The sequence below is a fragment of the Columba livia genome, chromosome Z, assembly GCF_036013475.1.
Source record: "Columba livia isolate bColLiv1 breed racing homer chromosome Z, bColLiv1.pat.W.v2, whole genome shotgun sequence".
NCBI lineage: Eukaryota > Metazoa > Chordata > Aves > Columbiformes > Columbidae > Columba > Columba livia.
Window position 1 is genome coordinate 49,406,391 of NC_088642.1, and position 19,168 is coordinate 49,425,558.

The 19,168-nt window shown below is 41.6% G+C and overlaps 1 protein-coding gene across 13 annotated transcripts in view; it reads left to right on the forward strand.

Annotated features, from left to right (window-relative positions):
- The window catches only part of SEMA4D (semaphorin 4D), a 97,380-nt gene that overhangs the window by 24,732 nt on the left and 53,480 nt on the right, over nucleotides 1–19,168 (forward strand). For 9 of the 13 annotated variants that reach the window (XR_010468914.1, XM_065045771.1, XM_065045769.1 and 6 more), the window contains one exon: nucleotides 11,063–11,107. The exons of the other annotated variants lie outside the window; for them this stretch is intronic. The gene's annotated coding sequence lies outside the window, so the exon portion shown is untranslated. The remainder of the gene's footprint in view (nucleotides 1–11,062; nucleotides 11,108–19,168) is intronic. 13 annotated transcript variants of the gene reach the window in all.

The following is a 19,168-nucleotide window of genomic DNA, read 5'->3' on the forward strand; positions in this document are numbered from 1 at the left end:
ATCCGACTTGACTGAAGTGACAGTTTCTTTCAGCTGATAAAAATATTTCATAAACACTGGCTTTATTTTGGTTGTTATCTAGTGTGGAATTGTAGGTCATGTTCCTTGGTAGCCACCAAAGGAGAAAATTATTTTAATTCCCCACCTCACCTTGAAGCAAGAGATTGTGGTCTCTGTGATGACACGTTGTCAGGTTCTGTTCTCTCCCCCCACGTTTTAGGATGGAATTGCAGAGGACGGTGTGTAGGAAACCCGTTGCACAATGTCTTCTTCCTTTCATGCCAGTGTCTCTGCCTCATGGCTTGGTGATCTCTGCTCCTTGGCTTCTGTTACGGCTCCATTTAATAGCAGCATCCAGCACCCTAATGTCTTTTGCTGACAGTTTCTTAGAGCAGGCTGTGTATTTTGTTTTCTCTCTGATTTTCATTTCAGGTTAGCAATCGATCTTGTTTGTTCAGGCACAGATTTTCACCCTCTGGTTTGCTCTCTGTAGGTGGCATTTTGTTCTGGAGGCTGTCTTGTTTTAAAAATGGGCTTTTGTCATAGAGGAGAGCTTTCCATAAGGTGGGCAAAGATGTTGTAATCTGGTCTGTAGGCTTTTGGGTATGCTTTCAAACACTGACCAGCTCCCTGCGATTAATCGCTTTACTACCAGTGAGCTTGGGTGCGTATTCTGTGTTTGTGTTCTTGTTGGCGGGTGGTGCTTTTTCACTGCTTAAGTAGTTTCCCCAAGATTTAATATGCTGCTTCCAGCCTATATTCTTTTTAATTATGTTGAGGAAGTTGCTGATTTTAATAGGGAATAGTCATTCGGTAATGACTTTGCAGACAGTAGGCAGTGGTTTGCTACAAAACTATCTTGCTTTAGCTCACCCTTATGTGACAGTTGCCATGAAATTTGTTGGTCTAGTTGACTTAGTGCTGGACTACTTACTAAGTAAGTAGGCTAAAAGCAGAAGTTTTTGTATTACTATAATTTTTACTTTATGTGGATTGATATACTTTTCATGTAGTACATAAGTAAGACCAATCATGCTCTATTTATTTGAGAGCATTGGGTGCTTTTGGATAGTGGAAAAATTCTAAGAAAAATGTGTTAGAAACCACAGCGGTTTAATTATGAGGGTCTTAATTTACTCCTTGGTTTGATGTGCTTATTTTTAGGTATACAGAAACCTTACTGTATCAAATAGGAACAGAATGGTGTACAGCTTCTTCTTTGTAATAATCTTCCTGAAGGAAAGGATGCTATAGGCATCTGTGTTGAAGAGTGCCTGAAGAACAAAATGTACTTGAATATGTTTATCTAGCACTTTAATCTTCTAATTTGTTGTCTTTGTATTCTTTGGACTGGTTTTATTTCAAATAGTATGTTTGTGGAATAAGGTTTTGGAATGGGGAATGTACCTCCTCCTTTTATAAGGTGCATAGTGTTATGTGTTCACGGGTCAGAAGAGAGTGTAGATCAGCTGGGTTTCTTCAAAGCCGGAACTGGGTAACAGTTGGGGTTTTTTAACCTTATTTTTTATGTTTGGTGTTTTTTTGTGTGGTTGGTTTTTGGTGGTTGTTTTTTTTTTTTTTTTTTTTTTTTTTTTTTTATTCTTAGTTAAAAATGTGTTTGTTAGTCAGATTCTAGGTGAAAGGCAGGAGTTTGGCGGTATAAAATGTGAACTGGGAAGAGCTGTCTTTGTGTCTCTTAAGAAAAGAAAGCTGATCCTTAATGTGAAACACACTGAGTTAATGTATTCAGTATGGTTAAGATGTCGTTTAAGGGTCCAATAAATCAGTTGCATGGTTTAATATTGAAGAAAGCCATTTTTTTCAAATTATAAAACTGTCTGATACTGTGCCTAAATCAATGATAGATAATTGCTGCAGACCTCCTTCCTTCTTCTGCAAGGTATTTTAATGTCTGTTGCATAGAGACCCTGGTTGTTGCAGTAGTTACTTAACTGTCTTGCATTTGACAGTGATGACTTTTTGGTATCGCGATGCTAATTTTTTGTCCCTCCTTGCAAGTGTGTGGATTTAGACATAGTGAAGTCAGCCCAGTGGCAGCAGGGCTGGCCTCTGTGTCCTCTGTGCCCTTCTCACCGTCATTGAGGGACAAGGAGGAATGGCCACTCGAGAAGAGTGGCCCTTCCCTGCTTGCGGGTGGTATGACAGGAGAGCTGTGCCCCCACAGCTCTGTCTCCCTGCCACAGAGCTCTGGCCTTTGTGAGGGGCTGATGGAGCTGAACGGGGCTGGCAAGACCCTCTCTGATCTGATTTGACTGATGGGCGGGAAGCATGTTGTTTTTCCTTCCCCCTTGGTTAATGATTGAGAGAGGTGCAATGCTGCTGCAGCTCCTTTTGGCACCGCTACAGAAATCGCTTCTGTTTCTGGTAATTTATGCCTCTTAACAAGTTTTTACGTGACATGGTGTTTTCTGTCTTGAGTGCCGGCTCGGTGAGTTGTGTGTCCGCACGCCCCTCTGCTCCTTCCCAGCTCCTGCTGGCTGCCAGAGGGAGGAGCCCCGGAGCCTCTGGGAGATGGGAACTCCATCTTTCCCCCTCCCTGTGTTTTTGGGGGGAAGGGTGTTGCGTGACGTGGTTTGACTTGTGTAGCAAGCAGCTGACGTGGTGGCTTGTGAGAATGTGGATCCAGGCTGGCCTGTGATCCAGCACAGAGGAGGGAGAGCGAACCAAAACCTCTGGCGCAGGGCTTGGCCCAGGGAGGTGGGACTGTGTCCCTCACAACAGCTTTGGTGGCCTGTCTGCCCTTGGTGAGGAGCTGTGAATCACCTCTTAGTGTCTGTAGAAACAGGATTCATCTAACATGGCATCAAAAAGCAGGTTAACAAGTAAGATGTCTTCTTGGAGGAGTCGGATGTGGTAGCAGCTGATGACAAGACCTGTCATGAGAGCTGGGCTCTGTCGCTTTTGGGTAACGATGCCATTAATAAGGTTTTCTTCTGTGTTGTTTGGGAGTATTCTTTGTCCAAACTGATTTTTTTTTCTGAATGCTAACTTGTGCCATCTGGACCATTAGGTTTCTGCAATTTGCTGGGCTCTCCTACAATACAGTATTGTGTAGGATTTTATTTCTGCTTTTTGCATTTTGGTGTTGCTGAGCTCTTCCCTGAAATCCTTTGGGTTCTGCAGCCTGTTTTTTTTTAGTAGATATTTTAACCTGCATTACTGAGGAGTTTTCTAAAGCAGACATGGTAGCTGCTACCTTAAATCCCTGTGACCTCTGCCTTCCTGTGCCACTGGAGTACTGAACTGAGATGACATCAGTTACTTCTTAAATAAGCCATATTCTAAACAAAAGTGGTCCCCGAAACCGGGAAAACACAACACCCTCAGCTCAGCTGAGAGGAAGGTGCTGGGATTTGTGCTGCCTGAAGAAGGTAAGTGCAGGTGATAATTAAGCAGAGTGATTTCTGCTGAGTGATGAAGGCAAGAGGTTTGGCTTGTAATGGATGAAAAGGGAAGAAGGAAATGAGTCAGAAGACTTAATTTTTGTTTTTCTTGATCCCATTTGCTTCCCTTCCTCTTGGAAACTTTTGTATATGTTGTAAATGATGGGAATAGGAGGATGAAGGACTTTTTGTTTGTCTTTTAGCAACATGAGGATTGGACTCAGCTTGAAGAGAAGTGTGTATAGTCATGGTATGGTCAAAGTTGTGTCATGAGAAAAATCTGTTGTAACTGTCTCAGTAGCTTGTCCCATGGCAGTACTTAAACAGAAGTGCCCTAGAACTTACTTTTTGCTTCCTACCTTAGGAGTGCTCTTTCTGTGCTGCTCTGTCAAAAGTTACATTACTTAATGAGAAAGGGGGATAAAAACTACCACCAAAAACAAACAAAACAAACCCACAAAAAAACCCCAAACAACACCACCACAGTAACAACAACAACAAAACACAAAAAACCCCAAACCAACAACAAAAGCCAACAGAACAAACAAACAAAAAACTCAAGATGTGGACTTACTTAGGCCCCAAGAGCATCTGTGTCTTACAGATTCTGGAGAGTAAATGCTTGCTGGAGGCTTCTTACTTTCAGTTATTCTAGAGTTACCTAAATTGCTTGACATCGGAGCAGCCCAGTACTGACAGCACTGGAGGCTGCTGGTCTGAATCACAACTTTTGGCTCTGAACTTGTTTCCTTTGGGAAGATGAGGTCTTGGACAGCCATTATCTGACTGTCTCAAAAAAACAGATTTAAAAGCCACTGCCAAGGACACAAACGAAAGCTCAGGGTGACTCCTCAGGGTCAGGTACGTAGGACCCTGATATTTGAAAGCTGAAGGCAGGCATTTCAGACCAGTAAGAAAACCACCCTTATGTAACAGAAAATCGGTGATGGATTCTACCTCTGCTGGGGGCTATGGGCTAGGGACTGTCTCCTTTGCTAAGAACAGATTTTCACTTCAGCTGACTTGTGGAGGAATTTAGAGACTGCTCAGGAGGGCAAGCTGATTTTTCAGTGGTGGGTTTTGGCTCTATAGCTGCGTGTTTCTTCCATCTGTATTTTCCATCCTGCAAATGCTTTACAGGGATAATCGTCCTTTTGTGTCTTTGTTTCATTGGTTACAGGTTTCTTCTCCTCTAATTCATGGCTGTTGTGTTACCTACCTCTGTTTCAGCTTTGTACGTCATTTTATCTGTACTCTAATTTAGAAGCAGATATGTTTGGAAAGTGAGAGAGAGGTACTTGAGAGAATTACGGCTTACATCTATTCTTCTGACTTCTTCTGGTTTATTTTGAAGACAGCATTAAAGCACACCTCCATAAACTTAGGGTCACAAAGCATAATGAATTTTAAGCCTTTGTTTAAAGTCTTCATCTGTCATTTTCCCCACTTAACAGGCACTTGCCATCAGCCAGCCTAGATCCATATTGCTAACTGGAAAACATTTTCTCCCCACGTGAATTCCTAAACCATGTGGGCTCATTACATAAACTGACACTAACAGTCTGTGATAGAATAAATCACTATCATTAGAGGCCCTTTACTTGTCTTACCCTGTTATTTATTTTTCTTCAGAGATTTCTTTCTTTGCTCATTTCTTTGCTCATTGTTTTGGAGGTTCTTTGATCTGTTTTGGTTTTCTCAGGAAAAGTGGGATGAAAGTATTTCTTTTGCTCTTTTGAGTTGGTCCCCATGTTATGGCAGCGGTAATTGCTGTTTGATAGTGTGGTTGATAAAACTTCAGGGTTTAGAATCAGTGTTGATATAAGTATGAATTGATTTTTGTTTATAAATGTGTTGCACAAATTCATGGAACACCACCACAAGTCTGAAATCCCTCATACGTTTCTTTACACAAGGAACCTTCTCCTTCTGGTGTTTTGCAACTTGTTGTGATGTCTATTTTTTGTTACATAATAACTGTTGTATCACTAGTGTTTCGGAAGGAGTGGATATCTCATTTCTTGAGACATTTGTCTCATATTAAAATGTCAAAATGTCGTATTTTATTCATATGTTTGAGAGCTTGCGAAAGAACACTAAATGTGACAATGTGGGAGGAGGGAAGGAGGGTAAACTGTCCTTCCTTGGGAGGCATTTTGTGCCATCTTTCCTGATGATAGTAGCTAAGTGGTATGATGTCGAACTTAAAAAACTGACAATGCTTTTAAAAGGGTGTTATTCAGTAAAAAAATATAATAGAAAGCTTTTTTTTTTCTTCTTCTAAGGTTTTCACCTCATCTTTCAGTGCAAGATATTATTTTTTTCTGGTGAGTTTGTTGTTGAGAAGCAATGTCACCTGCAGAAGTTCAAGTCCTTGTTGACTGTACAACCATCACCTTTTGTTCTGCAGTTGAATATGTAAAGAAAAGACTAACAATGGTTTCATTATGTGATGGCTTCTGAATGCACTGTTGCCTGATGGGCAAAGAACCGTCAGCTTTAATTAATGGAAAGTCTGTTAGTACAGTGGAAATGTTAGTACAGTTTGTTCATTTGAACTGTGCTAGCAGGCCCGTCGCTCAGTGATACACTAACCTACAGGAATATTTAGTCCTCTGCCTTAGAAACCTTTTGGACTAGTGTTATGAATTGCAACATCAGAAATCCACTGATAGGCAGAAAAGTTGGACTTATGCCAGAAGCTGTGAATGATGATCTCTCTGCTCTCAAGCTCCCCTTTTGAGTGACAGGCTTAACTTCCAGCTCTTGTGACAGGGAAGTGAATGAGTGCTCTCTACCCTTAGACGGGCTTTTAATCACGGACCTCCTGTTTCTGCTTCTCAAGATGGTAATACCCCACCTAAATTGAGTTAATGACTGTAGTGTTTGCCTTTGGGAACCCCTGATGGTGTACATTTGTAGTGAGGTAGACATACCTTTTGAAATGAAGTATCACGTATCCGTTACTCAGAGGTGCGTAGCATGAAAAGTAAAGGTTAATGAAATGCCTGTGTGTGAAGATCTTAAGTTGTATGTTAACTTTTTCTTTGGCAGCTCTAAGCTTTCCTGACTACGGCTTTGGGTAGGAAGCAGTGCCTTCTGTCGTCTGCAGCTGCTGTGGCTGTACCACACGTCTTGGTCAGTCCACCACTGTTCATTGATTACACATTTCACTACCTGTGTCTTTAGCAGCTTTGCTTTTAGGATCTTCTGATGAGAATACCAGCCTAGCTTTGTGTGACTGAGATGGAAGTAGTGGATTAAACATTAGTTTGTTTCAAAATAGTTTATTTTTTTTTCTTCAAGGAATTGTGTTTTTCAGATAGATTTTTGTTTGTTCTTGCACTCTGTACTTCCTCCCTCAAGTTGCATCAAGGTGAGGGCTGTGAGAGTTGCGTAATTATAATGCAGATCATTTGTGTGTTTGCCATACCAATTGCCTTGGTTTTGTAAATCATCCTGTATGGTACGTTCTTGGTCTTCGACATGTGGCAAGTAAAGTTTAAACATGCGAACAGTGCTTGTTAATATTTCTCATGGTGATATCCAAGTAGCAAAACCGACTTGTGGTAGAAATTGTACTTGTAGACTTGTGGTTCAGGGGTTTATCTGCTCCATCTTACAGCACTCAAATGGCTTTTAGCATTCCAAAGTCGGTGAAGTTGGAAGACAAACAGAAGTAAGTAAACAGCCTTCATCTCAGGAGACTTATATCCCTTTCTCTTCAATGGTCGTTTTTGGGTCCTGCTGCTGTCCATTTTGAAGCAGTAGGTCTCTGCCACAGGCTGCTAGCCTTCACCAGTATGGGAACTGAAGGGGTCTGTGGGGAGACCTGCTGTTCAATGGTTTGTAATCCTTTGTGAGCAGCTCGTGTTGAGAGTGGAGGTGGGAATGGAGTAACAGAGTCTGGGAATCCCCTGTGCACTGCTGCAGAGACAGGCTTTGGAGGCACCTAAAGCCCGCGCTGTCTGTCTGCTTAAGGGACTGGAACAAGGTCTGGAATGGGAAGAGAGCAGATATGGCATGATCTGTGTTAAAGTGTTGCTGTCTGAACTCCAGATCTTCTGCTTTTTAGTACATCTGTGGTACAGGCTTTGATGTGTTGTCGATACTGTTGTAGATCAGAAGCCTTTTAGCTGTGGGTGACGAGTGTGTTTCAGTGATGCTCAGGTTGGTGTTTTTGAAGTAAACTCCTACCTGTGTGTCACAGAAGCACAGCTCCTGCATTTGCACTCGTGTTTATTCAGTCCTCTGGCATTAGCATGGGACTTGCAGAGCCTGCGTAGTCCAGCCTTTCTGTATGCTTCTCACCTTCCCTGGAGCTCAAACACAAGTTTACACAGAGTTCAAATAAAATAAGTTGGTGTTTGGCAGCACTTTCTCACTTGCTTAGCAAGAGCGCCCTGGGAGCTGATTAACCCCATGTGTGCTGTGAGCTGAAGAGACATGCTTCAGAGTTCATGTCAAGTTTCTTGTGCAAGTGCCAGAAGGAAAATTATATATAGGAGACTGAAAAGGTACCCTTATGCAAGTACAAATTAAAGAGTCTGGTGGATCAATGGAAACCCCATCTTGTGAGGAACGCATTAAAGATGCTTTGTTCTATGGCAGCAACTACTCTGGTAGCTTCCAATCTCTTTTCTCTGGTTGGCAGAATTTCAGTCAAAACCTTAACGCTTTCCAAAACTGTAGTTCTGCACAGTGAAGGAAATAGAGAATATTTTTCTTGAAAATCTGCAGTTAAATGAGTTCTTACTTGTTTCCCCACACTAGCATTAAAACTTGTCTGGCTGTACAGTGGCTACATTCAGAAACTAATCTGGCTGAAAAATGATACACCACAACCTCGTTTCTCCCCACAACAGCAGATGGCTTAGTTTTTCAGTTGGATAAATTTCTTAAACCAACATAAAACTTTAAATTTACTATTTTCATTTGTCTCTAAGAACAAGGGAAAAAAAAAACCCTGCACACATGTAGTTTTCTACATCTCTCGTACTAGCATCTAAGTTATGTAGTTTCTGCTGTTGAAATGTCATTCGAAGCACTATCGGCCTGGTGACTGTATACAGTCTCCTATGAATTTTTCTGCTTGTATACCTGGTCCTGTTCTTTTGGTCCCTCGGGTGATGACACTCTGTCCCTGGTTGTGGAGATGGAAAGGTGATTGTGTCTGCTGCTGGCAAGTCTCTGCATTTCCATTAATACTCTGTTAATATTTATTCAAATTCTCTTCGCTCTCCTGCCTGACACACATTGAACAAGAGAGCTTTGGGGTTTTTCTGACTGAGCAAACTTCAAGCAGTTGGTAGTTTACAAACTATTTAATCCTTGATAAATAACACTGATCAGACAGCAAGGGAGGGGAGGAATTTGCGTATGCAGATGTGATTCTAACACTAGCCTGGAATATCTGTTTTTATAATAACTTGGTTTTATATATCCCAGAACGTGTCAGGTATGAGTATGGCTAAAAGAAATAGCAGTATGGGTTCCTGCCTTAATCCTTTTAGCTAGGGTCCCTGGTTAGAAAGGAGGTGTGTGGCGGGCAGCACTCTTTCTGCTGTGTTTGTAGAGAAAGCCATATTTTTTCCCCATGTAGCTGACACTGGCACAGTATGTGACAGGGGATGATGCTGGGAATTTCCTTTCTATGTGAGGAGAGGAAGAGGAGTTTAATGAAGGTGCTGTTTGAGCAGTAATTTGCTAAGTAGCCAGCAGTAATTAGCTAAGTAAGCACAGACTTCCATGGCACCTTTGATGGGAACATATCTTGCTTCTGTTTGGCACAATGACGAGGTATGTGTTTTTGACTGCCTGTTGTCTGTCCTGAAACCAAGAGTGTTTAGGGACTGTCACGGAAATGGAGGGCACAGCGTGCTGGATGTATCCACAGTTCTGGTGTCCTGATGATCTGCAGCAAGGCCCATCCTGCTGTCTGTCTGACAGATGTGCCTTACCGCATAGAGGGTGAGGCTGAAGCAGGTCAGTAGGTAAAGCTTTTGCTATCAGAACACGATTTCTTAGGTTACTGCAGAGGAAGAGAGCTGCACGTTTGTGTGTAGCAAACACTCTACTTAGACCATTTCCCTCTGATTTTTGGGATGGTCTTGCTGCTTGGAACAGGTGATGCTGTGCATCTTCAACATCCATGGCACCCTGTTGGTGCTTTCTGCTTTGTTTTTCAAACCTCTTGTTTCAGACATTTAATGTGCAGAATGAGGAAATGGCACTGTTTGCAATAGGGAGAACCGACTTCTCGTAGAAGTTGAGTTTTGAGCTTACAAAGTCTCTTTGGTAGCTTTGGCCTAGTTTAGGAGCTGTGTGTGTCAGAGACATTATTTCAGATGAGTTAGCTATGTCTGTGACAGTAGCAGCACGCTTGCTTTTGGAGAATCCCGGTGCTGGGGGGGCAGGGGGAAAAGATGTCTTAGTCACTGCAGTACCGTTTCTGCTTTGCTTCTCCCTTCTATGAAATCTAAAAATGACAGCCTTGCTTTCATTGCTCTGTGGATGTGGAAAGGCCAAAATTGAAAGGCACACCTTTTTAATAAATACAAGCCAAGGACTGTTTTTTATTACTGAGAAATCTGGGAGAAAAAAAAATGTAAATTGAGATCATTGTTTGGTTTTCTTCATGCTCCAAGAGGCTTGGCTCTGTGAAGAAGCAGCTATTTGACAAAATGTTCTGAAGTGTGAGCACAGAACTGGGATTTTGTCACTCAGTGCTGCAAGAGCAGAGCAACTGTTCACACTCAAGTTTTGGTGTGGAATTTTGCTGAAATTTTTACAGCAGGTTTACTCTAGTTTTTGCCTGTCTTGTGCTACTGCCATAACTGTCCTGGGCACCAGATGATTACTGAAATTTTGTATATGTAGTCTTAGTATGTTAGGTGTGACTCCTGCTGAGAAACTATGCCTTTTCAAAACTACCATTAAAAAAAAAGAGTTTAGAAGAGAGATTCTTCCAATTTTTTGTTCCTTGCCTCCCAGAAAGTTTTGCTGTGGAAAAAATGTAACCCAAAACATGCGTGTTGTGTATTCAGGCTCTTGTTCTTGGTTGGTGCCTGTAGGCTCTGCTGCCCTACAGATAAAGTTCTCTCTGGTTTCTTTATGCCCTTCATGGGGTGTTTTTGTGTATTTTTTTGGTGATGTGTTGTTTGTAACTGAACACAACAATTAATTGTGTTGGAAAGTGATCAGGAAGCCCCAGGCAAAATTGAAGGCTCCATTGTACTTGGTGCTGTGATGAATGTATTTTCTGTTCCTAGATGACTTACAGCACTATTAATTTCAGAGTCGTCTTGGAAACACAATGGGACAGGTTTTTACCTTTTTGAACTTGCATTGTGAGTAAAAGGTGTATTTTTTCAGTTGGAAAAGCACACTTGTACTTATTTATACTGCCAGGTGCAGCAGAAGTTAATCCTGTGCTGCAATATATCTCCTTGAAAAATCGCGTTTTAAGTCTGCTGCCGGAGGGGTGCTAACAGATGGGAAGATGAAAGTATGGAAGTGTTAAAAGTCAATACATGTTATGTATCTGTGCTCTGTGTAAAAGCAGTAGCTTAACGTAGGAGAACTACCTGTGCTCAGGGTTTGTTCTCACCTGGGTGTACCTCTTCAGTACCCTGATCCTGTACATCCCTGTATTGCAGGTAATATCTGGACAGCTGGAACTGGTCATCACAGGTGTGTGGCAGGTAAGTTGCATGAGAGCCCTTTCCCATAGCCTGTACAGCAGTTGTTTTAAATGTCTGTCTCCTGGTTGGTGTTTTGCAGAGGGGTTGGATAGAGATTTTGGAAACTAGATGAACATAAGTCCTTCATTTCTTGGTTGTGCTTATATGAGGCTGTAGCACTGAGGTAATTTAAAAATATGGATCAGTTAGATAGCTTCCTTCATTTGACATTTGTTTACTTTACCAAATAACATATTCAAATACTTAAAAACAAGCGTTGCAAGATTCAGTTTCATATGCACATTGCAAATTACTATTCTATTGTGTTTCTTTAAAATACAAATATTGCCAAAATATTGTCAATAATAAGATACCTGCGTATGATATATGCTGACACTGAAGCATTTGAATGTACATAAGAGCAAAATGTTTTCAGTGATGTTTCTTTTTGCTTCTTGCTTTGCTTTTTGCAAAGGTTGTAGCTTGGGATGCTAGCCAGGCTTTGAACTGTAAAAGGAAGCATGAAGAATGCAGCCTGTTTTTAGAATAGTCTCAGCCACGAGCAGATGGCTTCATTAAATTCTCTTTAGGAGCAAGGAGAGCAGTTGCTGCTTTTGGGTGAAAATTGGCTAGAGCAACTGCTTTTACACTGCCATCCTGAACGTGTGGCAGGTAGCAGGAATATTTGCACAACAATTTTATTTAAAACAATTGGTCCATGTACCTTCAAACAATAGGTGCAAGAGAGTCTCTGTTCTCTAAACTGATAGGCTTGAATTAAAGCAAAAAACTGAAGATTTAGTAGTTAAACTTCCTGCACATGACTTAAATCTTGGGAAGCTCTGCTAGCTGCTTTGCTTTTTTGCTCCTCAACCCTGAACATTTCATATAGTTCTGTTCTTTGCCACAAAATCTTCTGGTTTCTTTTGCTTTTTTGCTGCCTTTTCTGGAGAACACTGAGGGAAGCTACATTTATAACTAAATGTAGTTATAAATGCCTAGTGAAGGACAAGTGGTATACATAAGGTAGCTTTCTTCCTGTAAAACACAAAGACTTCTGGCAGAAGCATATAAAGAGTCTGGTTGCTCAGAATTTCAGTATTTCTGTGTGGATCAAAGTTAAGCATGGACAGTGTGAGAGATTTTTTTATTTATATGTTGTTTTTTTTTTTCCTTTGCTTGGACCTAAGCTGTATTTAGGTACTTTATGTTCAATGTCTTCTCTACCCTTCCACCCCCAAAGTTAAAAGCCAAATTTCTGAGGTTTGGGTCAAGGCAAATATTCTTAAGTTATGATATCTTTCTTTTGTGACTTAATAGCCTACTAAAAAGCAGAATAATGTCTGTTAGGCTTTAAAGATGGGAATAGATTTAAGGAGGAGAAATTGAAGCTGGCTTTTGTTCTTGTAGATGAGGAATCAGAGATGTGGAAAAAATTCTGTACCTGCTAAAGTCCTTTCAGAGTTGTGTGTTTCCTTTAATTTGTTATTTTAAAAAATAAATTTGGAAGCAATAGACCTGACAGCAGGGAAGGCAGTATCCTGCTGAAATTATAAATTTTATCAGTATTGATTATTGCATATTCATTCTTTTGCCCCTTTATTACAAATTAGGTATTAGCCTGTCTTATTAGCAGAAGAGTACTGGTGAGTCTGCTGCTGGTAGGTCTGAACACCTGTGTAGAGGCTTGTCTGTTGGTATATCGTGGCAAAGACCTGGGCTCTGACTGAGCTGCTTGTCTGGTTTCAGCTCTGTAGTCTGTTAAGATGCCTCTGGCAGGTAATCTGGGACAGTGACATTGAGACGTGTTGTTTGTTCGACATCACTGAGTGAGGGGAATGCCTTTATTTATGAAAGTGGTTGTGGATCGATTTGGTTCACCATACTGAAGCAAATACTTCCGTGTGATAGTTGTGCAGGAGTTTGTATGTGCATGTTTACGTGTTTGTGTGTTAGAGCAAGTTCATGTTTTTTTTCCCCAAGTTGCATTTTTAGGGTGAATTCGTAGTGTACACATGTGTTGAGGAAACTGTCTGAACCAGACATCATATTAACCACTATCGCTGCAGGAAAATTTGTACTTAATTAGAATCAATACATCACACAATGAGAGAAGAAAATGACCTTGTATTTGGAAGGATGAATTACTGATGTGGTACTGGCCATGTTCTGAGTTGTTCACTACATTATTCTCATCCTGACTTCTGTTTATGGTTGGACTCTGACCCTGAGGGTCACTTCCAACTGAAATGATTCTATGATTCTGTGATTCTATGATTATGTTAAGTTTTGTATGTCTATGATACTTTCTTTTAAAATACTATTTTTTTGTGTGTGTTCTCCAGAACTGTGTGGTACTAAGAGGATCTGGATGGTACTATTATTTTGATAGAATTATGTGAGCAGAACCACTATAAATACAATTCTGGCCTTAGTTATCTCAATACTTTTTTGACTTATCCTCTTACACCTTTATCAAACCTGATGGTCTGTATCAAGGCTTCAAGTGGAACACTTACCCCGACCCCATGGTGTATCGGGTGCTTTCCAAGACCCTTGGGATTGGCAGCATTTTTCGTATGTCATTTCTGTGCTCTATCTACTTGTTGCTGAGAGGTGCAGCAGTGCTGTACAGGGGCAAGGGAACCCTGACAGGCAGGTCTTTCACAGCCCAGATTGTATCTCATGGTCACCTTTCATTTGAATAAGAACTGAATGTTGTGTAACTGCCCTTATTGTACATGAACAAGTTTAGCAATATGTGCCACCAAAAATAGTCTTGTTAAACTCCAGGCCTTGCACGTCTGCTGGACAGGAACTCGGTCATGTATTTGTGTTTGTCTTTTTTTGTTGTTTTTCAAACATCTCACAACAAAGACTTCTAAGCCATTTGGACATCTGGACTGAATCACTTTTAACCAGCTTATGTGAGCGAATGTTTCTACCCATTCACATAGTGAAATGTTAGCTGTGAAGCCTGGGATGCTCTGCCACAGAGATGAACAGCTTAATGAGGTTATGATTACCTAAATTCATTCAGCTTATTATGACTCTGGCTTTTCCCCATGAAGGCAGAAAAGATTACCATTCTGCAGTCTATTTTTTTTTGAGTTTTAGAGTCATGGACATACTCTATTTTTGCACTTGCTCAGTTTAGCTTTTGTCAGCTGTAAAACCTTAATAAGCAGAAGAAAAGGGATGGCTGTCTGCAGACATGTCACAGATCAGGCGCCTCCTGTGTTAAGTCAGCCTTGGTTTGGACCAAATAATAACAACATCTGAAGACATCTTTCGTTGATGATAATGATGTTTTTATGTACTGGTAAATTATCAGCTTCCTGGAGACTGGTATATTAAAAAGATAAAATGTACACTGAGACTGGAGTATAAATAATCCTTAGTTGGAGTTAGTTTGTCTTGTTTCCAGAGCTTTCATAACGTGCAGCAAAGGGGCTGACATTTACGTGTTCACTCCTGCAGCTCTGGAGCTCATAGGTAGGAACAGCTTCACAGCTGCTGTGGGAAGCAACTCCAGAGCCAGGCAGAAGGAAGGCCAGTTCTTCAAGAATGCAGCCTTAACTTCTTGTAGCTTTAGGTTGTGCCACATTCAGTAACTGCAATTGCCTGTTCCTTGTCTTGTTCCTCCTGTGCTGCTTCCCTTGAATGAGATCTTAATGATGATGAGACTGTAGGGTATCCCAGTTAAAAATGTATTCTTTATCTTATTCTCCTGAAATAGCTTTCCACTGAAACAGCTTGCTGATTTATTTTTATTTCCCTTTCTATCCTCACTGTACTCTTTGGCTGTCGCTGTGTGGTGGATTACTTGCCCAAGCAAGCTGTGCTTATTCCGTTCTTGTATTGCAGTGTCCTCTTTAGTGCTGAATGCAAAGTCTGCTGATGAGCAAGAAGTTGTTTACTGTCCAGGTTAAAAAAAAAACCAAACAAAACAAAGAGGGAGTTTTCTCTAGCTTTCTTGAGTCCTGGTTGATGGGCAGCATGCACTGTGCAGGTTGAGAGTCTGAACTGAGGTCTGTGCTCCCTGTCCTGGATGCTATCTAAACCCTAGCCTGGCTCAAATCTTTGTCTGCAAGAGTTGACTCATACTTGACTTTCCAGCCTGTATACTTGCCTTACCCTCCCTCTGCTGGTGGTCAGCCCTCTGCAGTTTTGTGGATATAATTGTCACAGCCAGGCTTTTTGAAAACTGACCTGTCACCCTTACTAATTCAAATGAGTTTCATCTTTTGGACTATGAACAACTAACATTATTGAAATGGGGTTTGACAATAATAGACATATGTCCTGGTTTTGTTAAAAACAAGTTTCTCTTTCAGTGAATTTTGCCTGTCAGCTAAAGCCTTCATATTAACTGCATTTTCCTGAAGAACCAGACACATGTTTTGGTAAACCTAGCAATGGAATGCAAACTTATTGATAAGCATGGATGGACATCTCGCGAGAGGGGTGATGAGAAACAAGTAACTGAGAAACTGACCGAGAAACTGACCAACTGTGTATAACATTCCATTCACGTGAATACTTCATATAAAAGTGCGAGATCACGAGGATCTTGTCCCTTTTCCCTTTTTCCTTATGGCTGACATTAGGAGAGGAACTTGCTAGTCATCCCTGTGAACTGAGGCCTAGTGACAGACTGAATCCAGCTCCGGTTGGCTGCAGAGTCCAATCCAGGACTTTGGTTGCCGGCTCTGCAGTTGCTGAGACTTTCGAGATTGGTTTTGTATATTTTGTATTATTTTCTCTATTCTTATTAGTATCATTAGTAAAACATTGTTAATTTTTCCAACTCTCTTCTCTCTGTCCTTCTTTCCCTCCTGGTCACCTGTCCTGAGTGGGAAGGGGGGGAGAGGGAGGGGCAAAAAGTGGGGAGTGGGGGGAAGAGAGGGTTAACAATACATCTGCCAGGGTTTTATTGTCACCCCGCAATCTTAACCCTCGACAACATACTGTAAGCATTTTTATTTTCAGTCTTCCATTTAAATTTGGCAAACCAACAGCAGAAACAACCTCCCACGCTCTTCTGCTGTACTCTGCACCTGTTGATTTGAGTAACAGGATTTGTGTTTTGGTCGTGTCTTCCAGTTTGCTTCAGTGCCCTCATACATTGAAGTGTTTGCTTCATCTGCTTTAACAGATCACTTTAAGATCCTGTGATCTTATTTGTCTCAGTTTCATGGCTGTCGAGGGAAAGGAATGGAGGACAACAGGATTTTTATGTTACGGGCCTTTCACCTGAGAAACGTGGTCCAGCTCTAGATGTTGTAGTGGCTTTGTCCTGCCTGGACAGTGAAGTGATCCAAATGATAGTGTGTTTTTCTTGAAAACACATGCCTTTGCCTGTTGATGACAGCAGGTGTCCCAGAATAGGCTGTGCACTTTGCTGTCTGAGAGACAGCTCATCTTCTTGCTTGTCAGTCTTAAAATTTATCACCCGTCCAGGAGTCAGAATGGTGAAACAGGACCCTGTCTTGCAGTGGAAGAGAGTTGCCCACCTGGCTCTTGGCTCTTCGGTCAGTGTGGGAGCCAGTGGAGGAGCTGGCATGGGGCCCTGTCTTGCACCTGCACCTCTTACCAGAAGTATGTGGAAATGAGTTTATTTAGGGCACAGGGGAAGTCTGAGGTTACTGTTCTAGCCGCAGCTCCTTGGGAAGCAGATACCCTGCTGTTTCAGCCACTTCTCTTTTATGTGTGTTATCCTGATGAGTTCAGAAGAAGGTAGGTGATATCCAGTCTTGTAAGTTGGTGGCAGAACATGATTGCTGCTGCTGCTGTGATACCTGTATGCAGTGCGGTGTTAGTCTGCTTGCTTTCCATGTGCAAGCTGTTAAAGACCAGCCTGTGAGAACAAGCACCTTTTCAAACCTGCTTGTATTCATATGCATAAGACTGCAATGTCTCGATGGTGTTTTTTAACATTGCTTGTAAATACTGAAAGCATGGTGACCCAGCCCCATGGCAGGCATGCGATGCTGGTTGCAGCTGGCGGAGTCCTGTGGTGGTGAAGGAGCAGCTGCTGGGACAAGACAGCTCTAGGAAGCATGGGGGATGGTGGCTAGCTAGGAGATCCTTGCAGGCTATGCCACCAACTTCTTAACCTGTTAAGGAGCCAGAATAATCATGTTTATTAAACTTGTTTTCCTCCCTGAAACCTTATGAAGTGGTTTACATGTCAGAGAAAATTGTGTGGTGATTGAAACATTGAAGTGTTTAAGGTGAAAGTGATGCAAACTGTGTGTGGTGCAGACTTTCACTGAAAGGTGCAAATGGTAATTTTTACAGGAGACACAAAAATGCTTGTTACGGTGCTGTGGATGTTGGTAGGCAGTCTCTCACTTTCTTTGTAATGGAGTTGCTGAAGGCTTTTCAAGCCTTCCTCGTAAGTGAATTTTTTTGTATTTCAACTGTTGGTCCTGTGCTCTACCAAGAAGAGCCGTTTTGAGTCCGCTGTAACACTTCTCTTGGCTTCCTGAGCCTGGCTTTCACCAGAAGCCTCTGGTGTGGCGTTCTGCTGAGCAGCTGTTTTCCCAAGCATGGTCACCTTCTCGTGGTTCTGCAGTTACCCTGCTTTTGCACTTTCTCAGGCATGGAACTGACAGCTGCACTGGCATGTGTAAGGGAAGGTTACACCTGTCATGTGTCTGTGAGAGCTGGAAACCAAAGTGTTGGACAGGAGACAAATACCATTGAGAAATTCTGAACCTTGAGTGGAAAGACCCTGTCACCCACAGGGAGATTCAGTCAGCAGGTCACCTGGGGCAGGATCTGACCAAATTGTCTTCAGGACATGCTTTCTCAAGAAGTGTCCTGTGAAACCTCACTCAGGTCAGGAAGGACTCCTGTAGGAAATCCTGCAAAAAAAATCCTGTAGTAGAGGGAAGGAAGCAACTCATTCTCCTACCCTGACAAGCAGCAGGAGGTAGGAGATCTTTGGTTCCCTGTGCATCAAGAGTGGTGTAGTGAACCTAGGTGAATGTCAACAAGGTGAACCATCTCACATATGTTACAGCAATGACATAAGTAAGCCTTATTTTTTAGCTTTCCACTAGTTTGTCTTGTAGAAGGTTGATCTCAAGCAGTACTTTCAAATGTTAACATTTGTGTTATGCTTGTTTCATGCTAACAAAAAGATAAGTAAGCAAGGGTTTTTTTCCTGCTGAAGGGTGATGTCGGTTCATATCATCTGAGATGACCCGCAGTGTGACAGTGTTTTGCTAGAAGTCTGGAGGGATGGGTCAGCTGTAGTGAAATTGTGTAACTGTAGGCTGTCACTTAAATGTTGGATGTGCCACCAGTCTTTCAAAGCCTGTTAGAATTTTAAAAACTTTAACCTATTCAGATACATTTGAAGTGCCATGGCTCAAAAGAGCTAGCAGTAAAACGCGCAATACCATGTTAGAAAGAGAAGCTGTTGAGCATAGACTCTCAGGTGCTTATGTTTGTTTGTTTTTTTTCTGCAGATTGACTGTTAGTTTCAGAAGAGAGTCATGGAAGTTTTGGGGTCAATAAGGAGCAGCTTGTGTCGTGCCTTGAGGTGTGCAATCGGCCAACCTTGCCAGTGGCCTTCTCAGGCCATTGCATGCAAGCTGTAGCTCATTTTCTTGTGTGTCACTAAACAGCGAATCTGTTGTTACAGACGACAAGCATTTTTGCCAAGCAGAAATATGTCTGCAGCCTTTAAGAACAGGGAAGCTTCGATGAAGCTTGCTATTCAAGATCTGTTGCAGTAAGTGAGAACCATAAGCAAACAGTCCAACAGGAGATGGGTAGTGCAACAAAAATAATGAAAACTGTCATTCAGTCTTTAATTATAGAAAAACAGTAGCAAAGCAGTTAATAAATGGTTGTTAATCTGGAGTACTGATGTTCATCTACTAGTCTATGTACTCCTGGGTACTGTGGATTACTTCTAAGAGATCTGCAAAAGCTACTTAAGAAAAGCAAGCTGATTGTTAGAAGACTTAAGTTCTCAATGGTAGTCTGCACATCCTGTAGGAAACTTGAAGATTAGTGTTTTTCAATTTCTAAGAAAAAATATTTCTAGACTTCAAGAAGTCTAAG